This window comes from Bos indicus, chromosome 13 (assembly GCF_029378745.1).
Source record: "Bos indicus isolate NIAB-ARS_2022 breed Sahiwal x Tharparkar chromosome 13, NIAB-ARS_B.indTharparkar_mat_pri_1.0, whole genome shotgun sequence".
NCBI lineage: Eukaryota > Metazoa > Chordata > Mammalia > Artiodactyla > Bovidae > Bos > Bos indicus.
In genome coordinates, this window is record NC_091772.1 from 16,702,638 (window position 1) to 16,722,297 (window position 19,660).

General features: G+C 42.4%; 1 protein-coding gene across 2 annotated transcripts in view; it reads left to right on the forward strand.

Moving 5' to 3' along the window:
• PRKCQ (protein kinase C theta) overlaps window positions 1-19,660 on the forward strand; it is a 152,482-nt gene that overhangs the window by 16,433 nt on the left and 116,389 nt on the right. Inside the window, exon 1 of one of the 2 annotated variants that reach the window (XM_070800765.1) lies at window positions 818-1,752. The exons of the other annotated variant lie outside the window; for it this stretch is intronic. The gene's annotated coding sequence lies outside the window, so the exon portion shown is untranslated. Of the gene's footprint in view, window positions 1-817; window positions 1,753-19,660 lie in introns of those variants that run through there. 2 annotated transcript variants of the gene reach the window in all.

The following is a 19,660-nucleotide window of genomic DNA, read 5'->3' on the forward strand; positions in this document are numbered from 1 at the left end:
TGAAAATACTAATATTCTTGCCTGGGAAATCCCATGGACAGAGGAGTCTAGTGGGCTACAGTCCATAGGGTCACAAAGAGTTGGATGTGACTGAGCGACTAAGCAGCAATAGATGGCACTTGGCGGGTATGGCTAGAAGACTGGAACCCTCCAGCTCCTTCTCTTTCTCTCTATGCAGCCACGTTGGACTTCTTTTTATGGTGATTAGATCCTAGCAGTAAATATTTGCAGTAGACAAAGGCTCAAATCTCTTAAGGGCCAAACTAAGAAGCCACGGAGCATCACTTCTGCTGAGATCCCCTGGTCAAAGCCAGTCCCAGGTCAGCTATGATGACAGGGAGGAGCATCACTGGAGAGCTTTGGAATGGGAGGTGCTCTGGCAGCTACCCTTGGAAACACACGTATTTAGGCTGTGATAGGATAATATTTCACCACCTCACATTTCTTTTCTGAGACGGAACCTCTAGTCTCATTGGTGGCAGAAAAGTCTGACGCAAACAAAAATGGGATTGCCATTCTCTCCCTTGCCCCACGTCACCTGTAGAATAAGATCCAGGCCCTTGACACAACTCGCAGGTCCCCTGCCCACCTCTCCAGTCTCCCTCTCCCAAGGGCCTGAGCACCACCTTTTCCTTCCATGCCTCTTGGTTAGCGTAGCTCCATGGGGGACCACACGCTAGAGATGCCCTTCTCCCCCTCGCATCCTCACTCGACCGACCCCTCAGACATCACTGCCTCTGCAAAGGCGCCCCCACCCCCTGCTCTAATTAAAACATCCTTTCCCCCCTAAGTGAGCTCCCCAGCTTCCTGTACCGGAAGCCACTTCGGCAGTAACAACACCCCCTCTGCCCCGACCACACTGTGAGCTCCTTGAGGGCCAGGATCCGGGTCTCTCTCTCCAGTCCAGCCCTGGGCTCGTCCCCTACTCAGCAGGTGCTCAGTACATAGCTAGGACGTTGGTGTGATCTCCGCACAGGGTAGAGCAGGGGGGTGCCTTGAGGGAAGACCAGAAAACCCCAAACAGGAAGAAGGCGGGTGTGATGAGGAGGAGGTCAGAGCTGTGAAAGTAAGCCTGTGACGGAGCCAAAGGGGTGGACGCAGAACTGCCACCGTGCAGAGAGAGAACAGGCCAGACACACAGAGCGTGAGACACGAGCTTAGCAGCTGAAACAGAATGGTCAGCTAGAGCTCAGTGTCACGATTAAGAAGGAAGAAGCAGGGAGGAAGCTGGCATCAGACCTGGCTGTGTGCATTCACGGAGATACTGGAGCAGCACCCCATAAGGGCATCTCATGAAAAGGCGGGGCACCCGGATGCCAAATAGCACCGAACCTCAGCCCTCCTCCACACACCTTCTCCACAGGTGACTGCCTGGCCAAGAGGGCAGGGGAGAAGTTGGGCAAAGCGATGATGAGGCGGTGCTTATTTCACTTAGGTGCCTGTTGAGTGACTAGCCCGCCTCCACAGCCACGCTGACTGCATACCGTGAAAGTGAAACTGACGACTGTTGGGCTTGACGCGAGCTTCAGGGGAAGTGGTGCGACTCGGGGGAGGGAGCGGGAAGGCCCACCTTGAACGAGCAGAGCTGCTTTTTGACAAAACAACTCTAAAGGAAGTAATCATTGTGAGAAAATGTTTTCTGCTAAGTGGTGGAAGAAGCAAACATGATCGTCATCCCTTTGACTCTGTTGAGTGGATAAACTCAAGACTAATAGTTACAACTAACTTGGATCGAGATTTTTCTGCATCCAGGTACTGCTCTGATCAGCTTACATCTGTTAGTTAACCTACTTGAGTGGATCGTCTTATTGTCCCCATTTTGCAGATGAGGAAAGAGTTAAACAGCTTGTTCAAAGTCACAGAGCTGCTAAACGGCAGAGCTCAGATTTGAACCTGGGCAGCTTGATGCTATAATCTGTGTTCCTGACGCTCCACTTGGCTTAGCCTGAGTTAGGCAATATACTGTATCTACTGACTCATTGTTTTTTAAAAATATTACCGGACAGTAGTGTTAATTCTAAGAAATGAGTTATGAGACTTCCTTCCCTCCTTATATCAGTTATGGTTTGGGGCACATTGTAAAATGTCAAAGTCTATCATCTGTGGGCGCACACACACACACACACACACACACACATGTATATGTTGACTACTGTAACTTGCAAAGAGCTGTTCACAAGAAAGTGTGTTTAATTAAAAATGAGTGAGAAATGCAGCCAGATTAATCTCCTTTGGTAATAACTTTGAAGTTTGAAATTTGACTTTGTAAGGCAATTCTGGAAATGAGAGGAATGATATATTTTTATGCTGTGAGACATATTTATATTCTTTCTCAATATATGCCTGAGGTAACTTTGTAATCTGATTTTAAGTCAGTATGTTTGCGTATCTATGAAATCACTGGTAAGATTCAAATTGTTTCTGATCCCTTTTATGTCTGTTATTTATTGATTTTTGTTATTTGACACGTTCTGAAGCCCAAGATTCCAGAAAGTCCAAAGCGATATCCTTATTCAAGAAAACACTTGTTTTGCCAATATTGTCCAAAGAATAATTATTTTTAAATCTCAAAGCTCTGTACTCTATTATTTTTCTGGTTGGCTTTCAAAATAAACTAGAAATATCATAGGTGTTTCATATTTGAGCAAATGGGCAGTTTTCAGAGGTGGAATATGTTAGTCCTGAAAACGAATAAACAGAAAAACCTGTAACAACCACTGAGATGCAGAACGCCCATGATGCATTGTCTTCAGGGCAGAAACAAAGCGTACCTATGCTTTCTGGGGCTTCTGTTTTAGCCTTATCTTTCTGACCCTTATGGACCCTTATGCTTCTGACCCTGTGCAACCCTCCTGGGCCAGCACTTGGAGATTTATGGGTTCACCCATAGAGGGAAGGAGGAGTCTGTGAACAGTACAGAGGGATTTGTTTTTCCTTGGAGTAGACATTCTAGCAAATTAAAGGGTGGCTGTCTTTGGTATGCTCCTTCCCACCTGATCTCAAAATACCCTCCAGTAACCACCTGAAGGGCCTCATTTCTTCGTGGTACCAGAATTCTGCCAGCTAGAAATTTAAGACACACAGATCCTCTGAAAAATGCAAGTACCACTGAGATCGCCTTCACACGTTAGAGTGGCTTAATCAGTAACTTAGAGAAAATGGAAACTTTTATGACTTGGAACAAGCAGGGAATTATTCAGTCCACAGACAGTAATTGATCCAGCCCTTCATTGATCATTGTCAGTGATGGATGTGGTGTTGGGAATACAGGGAAGAAAAGAGAGCTGAAGTCCTAACCCTCATGGAGGAGAAAGGCATTAAAAATCAAACAAAAAACAGTATGTAAGTTAAGATCATCTAGCTCACGACAGTGCTGTGAAGTTACAGTAAAAAGAATGAAGAATTGAGAAAAATTTCTGGAACCTGGCCTGTTCTTAGATTACTAAGTGCTTGCTTTCTATGGAGTGGGAGGGAGAGGAGAAATATCTGCTATGTGCTCACTGCCATAAAATCATGGGTAAGCATATGACACAGTAATCCCACTACTGGGCATGTGCCCTGAGAAAACCACAACTGAAAGAGACGCATGTACCCCAGGGTCCACTGCAGCTCTTTTTACAATAGCTGGGACAGGGAAACAGCCTAGATGTCCATCGACTGATGAATGGATACAGAAATTGTGGTACATATATACAATGGACTGTTACTCAGCTTTAAAAAAGAACACATTTGAGTCAGTCCTAATGAGGCAAATAAATCTAGAGCCTATGGTACAAAGTGAAGTAAGTCAGAAAGAGAAGGACGAATATTGTGTATTAGCGCGTGTGTATGGAATCTGGAAAGATGCCCCTGGTGAACCTATTTGCAGGGTGGTAGTGGAAATGCAGACATAAAGAACAGACTTGTGGAAACAGTGTAGGAGGAGAGGGTGGGACGGATTGAGAGAGTAGCATGGAAACTTTACATTACGGTATGTGAAAGAGATAGCCAGTGGGAATGGGCTGTGCAACACAGGGAGCTCAGCCCAGTGCTCTGTGGCTACCTAGAGGGGTGGGAGATGGGAGGGAGGTTCAGGAGGGAGGGGACATAGGTGTTCTGTGGCTGCTTCATGTGGATGTATGACAGAAACCAGCACAAAATTGCAAAGCAATTATCTTCCAATAAACAGTTACCAAAAAAAAAAAAAAAAATTGGTATAAAGAAAAAGAAGGTGCAGACAAGTCACCAGTGATACAGAAAAGTCCTGTTCTGTCCTTCCCTGGTTCCAAGTGATGCATAACCCTTATTTTCTCTGTTCGTCCATGAGGCCTGCCCTGACTCCTTTGTCACCACTGGGTTGTGTTTTTTTTTTAAGCTGGTACATGCCTGGGATTTAGGTTGTCATTACTTATTTGTTATCTAAATAGATATATGGATTCTGACTATTATGATTCCAATTAGTAAAGAGGGCCTCTCCCTTTCCAAAACATCCAGAACTTTTTAATGCCTCTTGCTGCTGTTTTAGCACCCAGGCAAATGAGTAGAAGGAAACGAAAGGACTGTCTAATTACTTCCCACCCCTGCAGCCCAAGCCCCCAGTCTGTCACTTCCTTTCCTTGTTTTAACATCTGCATATTGGAGGGAGTACGCTTCACTGTGCCTGAGAAAGCATGCTTATGTGTGTGTTAGGTGCTCAGTTGTGTCTGACTCTTTGTGACCCCACGGACTGTAGCCTGCCAGGCTCCTCTGTCCATGGAATTCTCCAGGTGAGAATACTGGAGTGGGTAGCCATGCCTTTCTCCAGGAGATCTTCGTGACCCAAGGATCGAATCCAGGCCTCCTGCATTGCAGGCAGATTCTTTACCATCTGAGCCACCAGGGAAGCCCGGAGAATGCACTTACTGTCTAGTTTACTGGAAAAGGAATACCACTAGTCAATTTGAAAATGGTCTTCCCCTCTTCTTTCCCCTAAGGATAAATACTCTTAGCATTTTCTGATCTTAATAATATTGAGATAAAAATAGTGAAGTACAGAATTTTAGCAAGGACAGATGTTTTTAGATTCTTCATTTTTAAAATTTATTTTAAATTTTAATTGGAGGATAAGTGCCTTACAGTGTTATGTTAGCTTCTGCTGTGCAACAGTTTGAATCGGCTATAAGTATACACAGATCCCCTCCCTCTTGAGCCTGCCTCCGACCGTCACCCCCCATCCCACCCCGTTAGGTCGTCACACAGCATGAAGCTGAGCTCCCTGTGTTATACAGCAGTTTCCCACTGCTATCTGTTTTACACACGGTAGTGTATACATGTTAATGGTACTCTCAATCCGTTCCTCCCTCTCCTTCCCCTGCTATGTCTACAAATCTATTCTGAATATCTAAACCCTTCTTTTTAAAGGCAAGGAAACTGGGGCTTAGATGAGATATTTGGGGTATCACAGCTGGTTGGTGGTGGGAGTCGAGAAAGTAGAAGTTTTCATGACTTCCACTGCTTAATTCTGGCTGCAGAGGAGCCTTAATAAATACCAGTGGTCTCCCACCCCAACCTCAAAAATTGAACATCAACCTATAAAATCTTATTTTTCTCCTGAAACTAAGTGACCATATCATCACAAATGAAATGGACGTGGTCCAAGAAATGGTGCTTCCAGCAAGCAGGGGTTCCCCTAAGAACTTCTGCTCCTAGGGGCTCTCTGGAGTCAACCCATCACCTTTCTTTGTCCAAAGCACTTTCTCAGACTTTCATGCTATACACGCATGACACTTGCTTGCTAAATCATCAGCTTAATTTATTTACCCCATTGCTTTTATCTCAGTTTTCTGGTTGTATTTTATCTAAGTCATCTTTACTTTAGTTGAGCTAGAGCTGTGGTTTTGCAAATTAAATCAGTTGTGGGTTTCTGCATATATCTCCTCTCTGTGTTTACTAAGCTTTTTTTTTTTTTTTTAACTAACATTATAGGTTCTGTTTTCATCTTACTAGTTGTGTGAGGGGAGGTTTGTTTTGCTTAAGTTTCTTTGAGACAAAACTATTTAGAGGAACACATTTTAAGAAACTAAAATATTTTTAAATGCCTGGTTTAATCGATATCTTTAGCCACAGTTCAGTTTCTTTAAAGTTTGGAAGTTTGTCCATAATGAAGAAATTGTGTAGTTTTTGAGTCTGGACTTCATACCGTAGGCAGAGAGAAGTTTTATGTTTTTCAACATTGAAGAGATTTTGGAAAGGCAGCTTTTATGGTTAAGGTGAAGGACAAATAGACTGCATGCAAAGACGAGGAGGTTGGTACTAATAAGGGAACTACTGTAATAATCTAGGGAAAAGGTCTGAAGTTGTCAAGCTAAAGGATTGGAGAAAGAAAGAAAGTGAAGTCGCTCAGTTGTGTCCGACTGTTTGTGGCCCATGGACTGTAGCCTACCATGCTCCTCCCTCCATGGGATTTTCCAGGCTAGAGTACTGGAGTGGGTTGCCATTTCCTTTTCCAGAGGATCTTCTCCACCCAGGGATCGAACCTGGGTCTCCTACATTGTAGGCAGATGCTTTACAGTCTGAGCCACCAGGGAAGTCAAAAGGATTGGAGAGTAAGGATCCAATACAAAAGAAACAACGGGATAAAACTGGTAGGTCTTGTTGCACAGTTGGATGTAAGAGGTAAAAATCAAGGAGTACTCACAGTTGATTCCAATATTTCTAGCTTGGAAGAGTCAGTGGATGGTAATTCCATTGAGCAGGACAGGAGAGAGCAGAGAGGCATGAGCACTGAAGAAAAGGTAGAACTCGTATTTGTTCTGGCTGTGCCTGAGCTGGCAGAAAGACACGTGGAGTGATCCAGTGTGTAGCTGAAACTATAGGACTAAAGGCGTGCAAGTGTAGTTCAAGAAGAATGTCTTTTTGAAGTCATCACTAAGTAGGGGATCACTGAAGCCACCAATGTGGGTGTGATTAGCCAGAAAGGACTCAAGTCGAAACCTGGATGTGTTTCAGAAGTTTAGGTAAAGAAAGCTGAACTAGGAGTGGCTGAAAGAGTGACCACAGAGATGAAAGGGCAGGCAGAGGGGGAAGGACTGTCAGCAGTGCTGTGTAATATGGAGGAAGAAGATTAAGAATGAGCCACTGGATCTGGAAACTGGCGTCATCGGTGCCCTTGGGGAGAGCCGGTCAGCAGAGTGGTGGGTACAGAAGGCAAAGGGAGAGGGTAGAGAAGCTGCCCGATGGTGGGAAGGGATGCTTGCTGCTGGGGGAGGGGAGACGCAACCGCATCTGCAGAAGCGAAGTCACAGGTTGTCAGGGATGGGGAATACAAGCACATTTGTGAGTGAGTTGTTGTCGTTCAGTCACTCAGTCTCGTCCGAATCTTTGCGACCCCATGGGCGGCAGCATGCCAGGCTTCCCTCCACTGTCTTTGAGGAGTTTGCTCAAACTCATGTCCATTGAGTCAATGATGCCATCCAACCATCTCATCCTCTGTCGTGCCTGGGTTGGAGAGGGGGTGAGATCACAAGGATGGTGGGCATTGGGGGGGGGGGGGTCAAGGAAAAGAAGAGTTTCCAGGGATGTGGCCCTGGAATGTGATCGTACACAGGACACAGCTGGGGGAGAACAGGTGGAGAAGACGTAAGTTGGACCAGAGGGAAGGAAGTTGAGCAGGTTTATGCCTTGAAGCTTCCATCTTCTCGTGAAATAGTTCCATCTGCTGAAGGTGGAGAAGACAGAGTTATGGTTTTGGAGAATAAGGAGAAAAAGTGTGTGACAGCCTACTTAGCAAACGAAAGGAAATGGACCAGGAATGAAATTTTATTAAAATATTTTTAGTGAAGTCAGTAATAAATGCTTAGATTATTTGTTGCTTTTTATTATGCTAAAAGTACATACAGCTTAATTTTTACCATTTCAACCATTTTTAAGTGTAGAATTAGTGGCATTCATATGCAGTGATGGCTGCATAACTCCAAGTTATCCATTTCCAGAACTTTCTCATCACCCCAAGCAGAGATTCTGGACAAAATTTCTCCCCTTAGCCACTGGTAATCACCACCCTATCTTCTGTCTCTGAATTTGCTTGTTTTATCTATTTCATATTATTTGTTGCTTTTAAAGCATAATCCATAAAATAAGAAAGAATAACAGGAAGGTAGTATTTCTAACTGTAATGTTCCATTGATGGAGGTCCATCTTAAACCATTCTCTATTTTTAAAATCCACTTATAAAGCATTAATGTTATAAAATTGGTATAATGCATTATCCTTAAAGTAACTCAAATTCACTTGGGAACCCCGTAAATTCTACTTTGATGCTTTTTTTGACGTGCACAAAACTGGATGCTGCAGTTTTGTGCATGTCAAAAACTATATTTTTCTCCCATCTAAATAATAGCATAGAATTGCTGTTTGGTAAATATTTTTCTGTTTAGCAATCTGTTTCAGAGGATTGCTTTATTCATCTGAATTTATGTTTTCTGCATTAGGAGTTCCTAAAAATAGCTAATATATGCCTCACTTAGACAAATGAGAGGTTTTCCTACTAAGATATGCAAATAAATAACCACCCTGCTTTATATGTCAGTTAGAGGTGACAGGAACTGATTTTCACTTCTCAAGAAGCGGCTCAAATAAATCATGATAGCTCTGTAGTCAGTTATTTTTAATGGAAATAAGCTTTCTTCCCAGTAAAAGTAAATTTGAATGTGATGCGTTAGAAATGCCTTATATGGCAGTCATCTTCCAGCAAAAGTTGACAAAATCCCAGGTGTTCCTCTCCCCATAGCAGCACACGGTGGACGTGGCCTCAGCAGGTTCCTTCTAAATTTAGGGCTCTCAAGGGAAGTGGCATCAGCCACAGCATTTCCCCAGGCCCTGAAGCTAGCCACTGCCTCTAAATATTGCTGACCAGGCTATCAAAAGGGGAACTATTTTCATATCATTTGCCTACCCCCATCTCACCTCCTCTCATCCAATCCCAACACCCTTTCATTCCTGGCTCAGAGCCTCACTTCTCTCCTAAAGCTGCTGGTGTGGAGTTTTTCCTCTTCAGAAATTGTGGTGGTGGTGTTTTTCAGTGGCTAAGCCATGTCTGACTCTTTGCAACCCCATGGACTGTAGCACACCAGGCTTCCCTGTCCTTCACCACCTCCTGGAATTTGTTCAAACTCATGTCTGTTGTGGAGAAGGCAATGGCACCCCACTCCAGTACTCTTGCCTAGAAAATCCCATGGACAGAGGAGCCTGGTAGGCTGTAGTCCATGGGGTCTGTAAGAGTTGGATATGACTGAGCAACTTACTTTCACTTTTCATTTTCATGCATTGGAGAAGGAAATGGCAACCCACTCCAGTGTTCTTGCCTGGAGAATCCCAGGGACGGGGGAGCCTGGTGGGCTGCCATCTATGGGGTTGCACAAAGTCGGACACGACTGAAGCGACTTAGGAGCAGCAGCGTGTCCGTTGAGTTGGTGATGCCATTAACCATCTCATCCTCTGTCACCTCTTCTCCTCCTGCCCCCAGTCTTTCCCAGCATCAGGATCTTTCCTAATGGATTAGCTTTTCACATCAGGCCTACTGGCTTTTGTTGCTTTATGTGTACATCACATATCCCAGGCGCACTGTCATCCTCTTGAAGTTAATGTGTTTTAATCCATACATTCATGAATGATCACCGTTTTACAGATGAGGACTTTGGTTGCAAGGAGATAAAGTAACTTGGCCTGAGGTCACACAGCTGAATTCAACAACAGATGGTTGAATTGGGTGTTTAAGAGTGGAGAGTGAAATAGGTGTGTTTCTTCCCTAGGATTACTTGAACGAGCTCTGCCAGAGTTTGTCTTTGAGGCTGTTGTTTTTGCTAATTCTATCTCTAACAGACATCTGTTTGTTCTAGAGGCCTTTCTCCAGATATAAGATACAGTTCCATACTTAGTTATCTTCAGATTTTTAAAAATTATCATCACATTTCTTGCCTCCCAGAGATAATCTTGGTTAAAGTTTTAGGTGCTGGAAACTAGTGACGCATTTACAGATTGTACATTTCAGAGAGCAATTTGACAATAACTATACTATAGTCGAAGATGTGTATACACCAAAATGCAGTGGTTCTGCTACTTTGTGCCTGTTTTGTAGAAACCTGTGGCAAAGCAGATATCTGCAAGAATGTTCACAACAATATGATTAAGAAAAGCCAAGAAAATTGAACATTGGCAGAAGAATAGATAAAAAAGATTGCAGTGTATTTATTTCAGTGAAATTGTAAGGAGCAGTGATTTTCAAGTGTGGTCCAGAGATTCCTGGCGATCCTGTTGACTTCTTTCAGGGTATTTCCAGATCAAAACTCATTTCACAGCATGACTAAGACCTTTTTCACCTTTTCTCTCTCATTCTGTACAGTGGAGTTTTCCAGAGGCCGTGTGTTATGATAGCAACAGACTGAATGCAGAAATAAGAATAAGAAGCCAGCTGTCTTCCATTAAGCAAGACATGAAAGAGATTTTAAAAAGTGTAAAACAGAACCACTTTTCTCATTGCCTTTTGTGTTGAAAAAGTATGAAAAATAAAAAGTATATTTTATTTAATCATAAAATATGTTCTTATGTTAACTTTATATAATGGATCTTATTATTTTAAATTGTTGTTCTTCATTGTTCAGTTGTCAAGTCATGTCTGACTCTCTGCAACCCCCCGGACTGCAGCACACCAGGCTTCCCCATCCTTCACTATCTCCCTGAGTTTGCTCAAACTCATGTCCATTGAATTGGTGATGCCATCCAACCATCTTATCCTCAGTCGTCCCCTTCTCCTGCCTTCAATCTTTCCCAGCATCAGGGTCTTTTCCAATGAGTGGGCTCTTTGCATCAGATGGCCAGAGTATCAGAGCTTCAGCTTCAGCATCAGTCCCTCCAATGAATATTCAAGGTTGATTTCCTCTAGGATTGATTGGTTTGATCTCCTTGGTGGCCAAGGGACTCTCAAGAGTCGTCTCCAGCACCACAATTGGAAAGTATCAATTCTTTGGTGCTCAGCCTTCTTTATGGTCCAACTCTCACATTCATACATGACTACTGGAAAAACCATAGCTTTGACTAGACAGACATTTGTCAGCAAAGTGATTTCTCTGCTTTTAAATACACTATCTAGGTTTGTCATAGCTTTTCTTCCAAGGATCAAGTGTCTTTTAATTTCATGGCTGCAGTCACTGTCCAAAGTGATTTTGGAAACCAAGAAAATAAAATCTGTTACTGTTTTCATTGTTTCCCCATCTATTTGCCATGTAGTGATGGGACCAGATGCCATCATCTTCATTTTTTGAATGTTGAGTTTTAAGCCAGCTTTTTCATTCTCCTTTTTCACTTTCATCAAGAGGCTCTTTAGTTCCTCTTCACTTTCTGCCATTAGAGTGGTATCATCTGCATGTCTGAGGTTGTTGATATTTCTCCCAGCAGTCTGGATTCCAGCTTGTGTTTCACCCACCCCAGCATTTCACATGATGTACCCTGCGTATAAGTTAAATAAGCAGGGTGACAATATACAGCCTTGATATACTCCTTTTCAATTTTGAACCAGTCTGTTGTTCCATGTCCATTTCTAATTGTTGCTTCTTGTCATGCATACATATTTCTCAGGAGGCAGGTAAGGTGGTCTGGCATTTCCATCTCTTGAAGAATTTTCCACAGTTTGTTGTGATCCACATAGTCAAATGCTTTAGCATAGTCAATGAAGCAGAGTAGATTTCTTTTTAATTCCCTTGCTTTTTCTGTGATCCAACAGATGTTGGCAATTTGATCTCTGGTTCCTCTGCCTTTTCTAAATCCAGCTTGTACATCTGAAAATTCTTTGTTTATGTATTGCTGAAGCCTAGCTTGAAGGATTTTGAGCCTAATTTTGCTAGTGTGTGAAATGAGTTCAATTGTATGGTAATTTAAACATTCATAGACATTGCCTTTCTTTAGGATTAGAATGAAAACTGACCTTTTCCACTCTTGTGGCCACTGCTGATTTTTTTCAGCATTATTTTCTGATATGGCAAATATTAATTAACTGAATCCACTTAAACCAAAGCTCTTGAGTAGCCTCAGTAATTTTTTTAAAGGTAAAGGAATCCTAAGACCAAAAAGTTTGAGAACCACAGCTATAGAGTGAATAAAATGAATATTTGAGATTACATGTACCAAGAAAAATGGATCTCATAAATATAAATGGAGTTGCAGAAGAATGTAAATAACAGTTTATATATTGACTTTTAAAGTCAGTTAAATAGTCTTGAAATTACAAGACGATTACTCCTTGGAAGAAAAGTTATGACCAACCTAGATAGCATATTAAAAAGCAGAGACATTACTTTGCCAACAAAGGTCCGTCTAGTCAAGGCTATGGTTTTTCCTGTGGTCATGTAAGGATGTGAGAGTTGGACTGTGAAGAAAGCTGAGTGCCGAAGAATTGATGCTTTTGAACTATGGTGTTGGAGAAGACTCTTGAGAGTCCCTTGGACTGCAAGGAGATCCAACCAGTCCATCCTAAAGGAGATCAGTCCTGGGTGTTCATTGGAAGGACTGATGCTAAAGCTGAAACTCCAGTACTTCGGCCACCTCATGCGAAGAGTTGACTCATTGGAAAAGACCTTGATGCTGGGAGGGATTGGGGGCAGGAGGAGAAGGGGACGACAGAGGATGAGATGGCTGGATGGCATCACTGACTCAATGGATATGAGTTTGAGTAAACCCTGGGAGTTGGTGCTGGACAGGGAGGCCTGGTGTGCTGCGATTCATGGGGTCGCAAAGAGTCGGACACGACTGAGCAACTGAACTGAACTGAAGCAGGCAATAGTAGAATAGAAATAGATATATAGATATTTATTACATGTATAAAAATGGAGGGAATAATAAACTCTGGCGTCTGGATAGTAGTTCTCTTGGTGAGAGTGTGAAAGGGAATTCAGTCAGGAAAAGGATATTGGAAGCTTCAAATATATTGGTTAGGTTTTCTGTTTTAGGTTGGATTGTAGGTATTGGGTATTCATCAAGTTATTTTTTATATTTTGTACGCCTGAAATGTTTTATAGTACAATTTTAAAACTAATAGCTATATACAACACAACAACAACAAAAAACAGAGTCCAACTTAAAAAATCAATGAAGGCCATGAATAGCCATTTTTCCGAAGATGATATACAAATGACCAAGAAGTGTATGGAAAGATACTCAATATCATTGCAAATTAATATGCATGATGAGATATCACCTCACACCCATTAGAATGGCTAGTTCGAAAAAACCAACAAGTTTTGGTGAGGATGTGGAGAAATTAGAACCCTTGTACTCTGCTGTTGAGACTGTAGAATGAAACAGCCACTATGGAAAAAAAATATGGCAGGTCCTCAAAACAATTAAGACTAGAATTACAGTGTAATCCAATAGTCACCCTTGTGGATATTCGTTCAAAAGAATTGAAAGCAGCATCTTAAAAAGATATTTGCTCACCGAAGTTCATAGCTGCATTAGTTGCAATATCCAACAGGTGGAAACAACTGTTTCCATTCATCATGCAACTGACAGGTGAAAGGATAAACATAATGTGACATGTACAATGAGTATTATTAAAAAGAAAGGAAGTATGTCAATAAAAAAGGAAGGATATTCTGACATATGCTATGACATGGGGTTGAATAATATTCTACTTTAACCTTTTTAGGCTTCAACTTTCTCTTCTGTAAAATGGGATCAGTAGCCCATTCTTCAAAGGTTGATGTGCGTATTTAACGAGAACATGAAAAATGATGGCCAGTGCCTAGCACAGAGCTTTGGCCCATACATAATCATTTCCTTCTCTTCCCTTTCTAAATTATAAATGTCATGAGGATCAGGTAGAAGGAATACACTTTTCTCATTTCCCTAGTTCCTTGTGTCACACATTAATGACAGCATAGTCATTATTATCGTGTTGAATTGAATTGGAGAAGCTCCTGCTTCCGTAATTTAGAGATCTGTTCCCAGCGTGGTAACAGTGATTGTCTGTTTCACTCTCTCCTGCTCCTCTCCCCCAACAACCCCTACCACCTGGACATCAATAACATGAGTGAAAAAGTAGCAGACGTGTCACTCAGGAAAACAAAGCTGATTTGATACGTTAGTTGGATTGGATCTCTGTTAGGTAAGAGAGAATGTTGAATAGTTATCTGATCAATGCAGGTATTGAGGACGAGCAGGAAGAATCAAATTGCAAGTCAAGACCCAGTTTCCAGTTATCTTAATTTGTAATCCTCCTTTGGCCTGAGTCAATAAGAATTAATCACTAGGGAGTTAATTATAGTGTCACTGTTTGCTGTTACCAGTGTGTTGTGGTCCTTGATTAGATGGGCAAGTTGGTACTTAAGCTGACGATGTGTCATTAGAGAGGCAAGTCCAAGGGAGAAGCTTGAGTGCGGTTGATTTCGGTGGAGACATCCGGCCATCCACGATCTTTCTGGAATAGATGTCAAATAGGTGCAGAAAACTGGGACTATGACCATCAGTTTAACGTCTTTCAGATTGATTTACCCCCATTCTTTGCTCCAAACCTCTCTCTCTGAAGCTCTCCCTAAATAGTAGCTTAACACATAAATTGCTTGTCCTGAGAATGTTTTGCTATGAGTTAATGACTCTACCCTCAATTCATAATAGAAGTATGCTCAGGGAGAAAAGTCAAATTTTTGGAAATCTGTCCTTAAGAGAATCTTGCCTGTCTAGACTGAGAAAGCAATGAATATAAGTTTATTATGTAGAAAATGTCTATTGTATTGTCTCTTAAGAAAAATTAGGTAACTGCTAAAAGTTTGTGAGTATTTTACTAGTCACCTGAAATAATAGAGCTTTCTCAGTTTTCTGGAAGTAAAGGTGTCATCTGTGTCACAGACTAGGCTTCTGCATGTTTGATTGGTAGAATTGAACACAACAGAGCTCAGGGAGACCAAACCCGTAATTGACTGGAAAAGAAAGAAATGTTTTATTTATGCTAAACATAAACTAAACCCAGAGAGAAGGAAATGGCAACCCACTCCAGTGTTCTTGCCTGGAGAATCCCAGTGACAGGGGAGCCTGGTGGGCTGCTGTCTGTGGGGTCGCACAGAGTCGGACACGCACAGAGTCGGACACGACTGAAGCGACTTAGCAGCAGCAGTAGCAAACCCAGAGAGCAAAGTCATTTGTAGGACTTACAGACTTGGGGGTCTGTCTGAAAATAAAGAAAAGATGAAACATAGTATTATACAAACAAACACATTCTTCCTGGGATCTCCTCCTCAGCAGTTACACAGGGCCTTCCCAGAGGATAGAGTAGGTTAGCAATTAACTAGGCGGCTTTGGAGACAGAGGAGTGCTAGGTGCCCTGGTCGTGGGTGTGGCAGGTAGGGGCCCAGGAGTGCCTCACATCTTTAGATCTGTCCTGCGCATGTTGATAAAGATACATATTAACTTGATACTGACATTTTTGCTGTTACCCTTTCTTCCAAAACATACATTGTGACTCCTTTGTACTTCTAACTGGAAGGAAATTTATTGTAAAGTAGTGAAGTGTTAGTTGCTCAGTCACTTCCGACTCTTTGTGACTCCATGGACTGTAGACTGCTAAGCTCCTCTGTCCATGCAAGAATACCTCCAGGCAAGAATACTGGAGTGGGTTGCCTTTCCCTTCTCCAGGGGATCTTCCTGATCCAGGGATTGAATCCGGATCTCCCACACTGCTGGCAGATTCTTTACCATCTGAACCACGAGGGAAACCAAAGTAGTGAAATGTCAGAATAAATAATTTGTTTTAAGCACATTTGATTAATTGGAGGGTGCGTAAAATGATTTAAATAGTTAAAAATATGTTGTCTGGGGGCACCCACCTTTAAGAATAGACCCTCTGGCTGCCTGGGGCACACAGATGCTGTATCCTGGCTCCTTTTCCTTTTCGGCTGCAAATCCTCATGTGAGATGTTTAACCTTGTAACCCATGCCCAGATTCTTCATCTGTAACGTAGAGATAATGATTTCTATCTTGCAGAGCTGCTGTGGGCATTTTTTTTTTTTTTTTTTTGCATTTCACATATTATTTGTATTTACTTATTTTTATTGGAATATAGTTGTTTTACAATGTTGTGTTAGTTTCTGCGGTCTAGCTAAGTAAATCAGCTATACATGTACATATATACCTTCTTTTTCGGATTTCCTTCCCATTTAGGTCAGCACAGAGCACTGAGTAGAGTTCCCTGAACAATACATAGGTTCTCATTATCTGTTATAATAGATACAATAAATAGTCATTCATATATAACATTAGTAGTGTTTACATGTCAATCCCAACCTCCCAGTTCATCCCACCCCTCCTTCCACCCCTTGGTAAGTTTGTTCTCTACATCTGTGACTTTGTTTCTGCTTTGCAAATAAGATTATCTGTACCATTTTTATAGATCCCACATATATGTGTTGATTGATATACAGTATTTGTTTTTCTCTTTCTGACTTCACTCTGTGTGACAGTCTCCAGGTTCGTCCACGTCTCTGCACGTGGCACCGTTTTTTCCTTTTTATGCTGTGGGAGTTCTTTTCGGTGGATATAAAGCCCTGAATCTAGCACACAGTCAATAGTAACTGGTCCTAATATGTCTAACTCACATTTCCATTGTAAAAATCTGTCACACACTTAACATGTCTATTGAAGACTTAAAATAATCTCAATATATAGCAAACATTTCACCAAAATATACTTTCCCAAGGTAAATTTCTATCTCTTCCTTACAGAACTTTACATACATCCCAGGTTAATCAGGGACGAAGGGTAGACTGTATTAATGGGGTGTTTGATTTACTATAGGAAGGTAAAGTAATAAATGGTATAATCAGTTTTACTCCCCTGAGGGAAAAATGGAAACCTGCTTTGAAACTGCCTGCAAACCGTTTGAAAAATGGTAGCCCTCAGGGCTAGAGATGACTCCCCTTCCCATAGTGGGAAGGACTGGCATGGTGGTTTCCAGGCTTGACAGCTGCCTACACCAAGATAAACAAGATCCCTCTCCTCTATCAGGAAGGGTGCACTCGAAGCTAATGAGGACCTACTATTTAGTTCGAAGCTAATAAGGACGAACTAATAAGGGCCTACTGTATAGCACAGGGAGCTGTACTCAGAGGTCTGTAATGGCCTCCATGGGGAAAGAATCTAAGAGTGGGTATGTGTGTGTGGATAACTGATGCTCTTTGTTGTAAGCTGAAACTAACGCAATATTGTAAATCAACTACCCTCCAATAAAAGTTTCTTTTAAAAAAAAGGAGTCAGGAGGGCCACGAGTGGAAAGACCCTGGCACCTCCCAGGTCTGGCCAAACTGGTCTTCATTCCAGCACTGGTGTGTGTGTATCTGGAGAGCAGCCGTGCCGGGCACACAGTGGCCTCGTCAGAAACCTGCTCCGTTAGGAGTGAGTTTATTTCATCATCAATGACAGTGTTTTAAGTTTCTGGAGGTGTGTGTTTGCTTTTCTTATGTAACCACAAAACAGCGGTTAGTTTCTCTCTAATAGATAAGAGTGACAGAAGCTGCTGTTGCCTTTAACATGATGTGTGCAGTCTTATTCTGAGAATGAACTTGGTAAGTTTAGTCATGGCAGACCCAGTTCTGACTTTTTCCTCTCTCCCCTTTCCCAGCACTGGGCTGCCCCGTGTCATTTTCCTCCTCCGTTTGGGGAGAGAAAGACAGGATGGAGGGCTCAGCAGAAAGTGGCAGGAAGCACGTGCCAGGCTGACAAGCCTTTTAGATGCCTGGGCTCCTCCTGCGTGACTTTTTCTTCTTTTCTTTTTAAAACCAAGCACAGCAGGATGTGTGCACACCAATTACTGAGCACACAGAAACGTGGGCTCTGCTGTATTGGAGGAACAACGTTCAAAGGACCGAGCCAGAAACTGGCTGCCTCCCTGCCGGATGTGTAAAGGGCTGTGCTCTCCTGGGGAGAAGAACTGACTTCTTAACCCAAGACTTTCTCAGCGCACAACAGATGGAACTCTGCGTAGGGAAAGGACATGTTGGCAGTGTGGTTTCCTACTAACTTTGGGACCTTCTGCACTGAAGCTAAAAAAAAAAAAAAAAACCTTAAAAAATTTTATTTTATTGTTTTTGGCAGTAACAATGAAAAGAATGTGACCTTCTCTTTGAATACCTTACATCTTACGGGTTATGTACTTTTCCAGCGGGATCTTAGGAATCTCTCAGTAAGCTATGAAATAGGTAGCCTTCATCACCTCCATTATTTTTAGATGAGGAATTTGAAGCACAAAGCAGACAAGTGACCTTGTAACATCAAATTCTTCGACATTAAGTTGATCTCCTGATGTTTTCTTTTATAAAAAACTTTGAAGTGGAGTTGATTTACAATGTTGTGTTAACTTCCTCTGCAAAGCAATTCAGTTATATATTAATATGTTGCTGCTGCTGCTAAGTCACTTCAGTCGTGTCCGACTCTTAGCGACCCCATGGACTGCAGCCCACCAGGCTCCCCCGTCCCTGGGATTCTCCAGGCAAGAACACTGGAGTGGGTTGCCATTTCCTTCTCCAATGCATGAAAGTGGAAAGTGAAAGTGAAGTCTCTCAGTCGTGTCCAACTCTTAGCGACCCCATGGACTGCAGCCTACCAGGCTCCTCCGTCCATTGGATTTTCCAGGCAAGAGTACTGGAGTCGGGTGCCATTGCCTTCTCCATATTAATGTGTACATGTATGTATATTCTCTTTTAATTATTTTAATTGGAGGATAATTTCTCTACAATATTGTGATGGTTTTTGTCATATAGCAACATGAATTGGTCACAGGTATGTTCTTCTTCATATTCTTTTCCATATGGTTTGTCACAGGATACTGAATATAGTTCCCTGTGCTCTGCAGCAGGACCTTGTGGTTTATCCATCCTGTATATAAAGGGTTGCCTCTGCTAATTCCAAACTCCCAGTTGCCCCTCCTCTACCCTCCCTTGGCAACCACAAGTCTATTCTCTGCATCTGTGAGTCTGCTTTTGTTTCATTGATATGTTGATCTGTATCAAGTTTAGATTCCACATACAAGTGATATCATACGGTACTTGTCTTCCTCTTTCTGACTTACTTCGCTTAGTATGGTAATCTCTAGGTCCGTCCATGTTGCTGCAGATGTTATTTCATTGCTTTTGATGGCTGAGTAATATTACATTGTGTATTTAGGGCTTCTGTGGTGGCTCAGTGGTAAAGGGCTTGCCAATACAGGAGACCCAGGTTCGATCCCTGGGTCAGGAAGATTCCCTAGAGAAGGAAATGGCAACCCACTCCAGTGTTCTTCCCTAGGGAACCCCATGGACAGAGGAGCCTGGTGGGCTGCAGTCCATGGGGTTGCCAAAGAGTTGGACATGACTTAGTGTCTAAACAACAACGTGTTTGTGTGTGTGTGTGTCTTTATCCATACATCTTCTTTATCCCTTCATCTGCCAGTGGCACTTAGGTTGTCTCCGTATCTTGGCTATTGTGAATAGTACTGCTATGAACATAAGGTACATGTATATTTTGAACTGTAGTTTCAGCTGGGTGTATGCCCAGGAGTGGGATTGTTGGATCATATGGCAACTTTCTCACACGTGTCCCTACATGGTACTGCTGCTGCTGCTAAGTCGCTTCAGTCATGTCCGACTCTGTGCGACCCCATAGGTGGCAGCCCACCAGGCTCCCCCG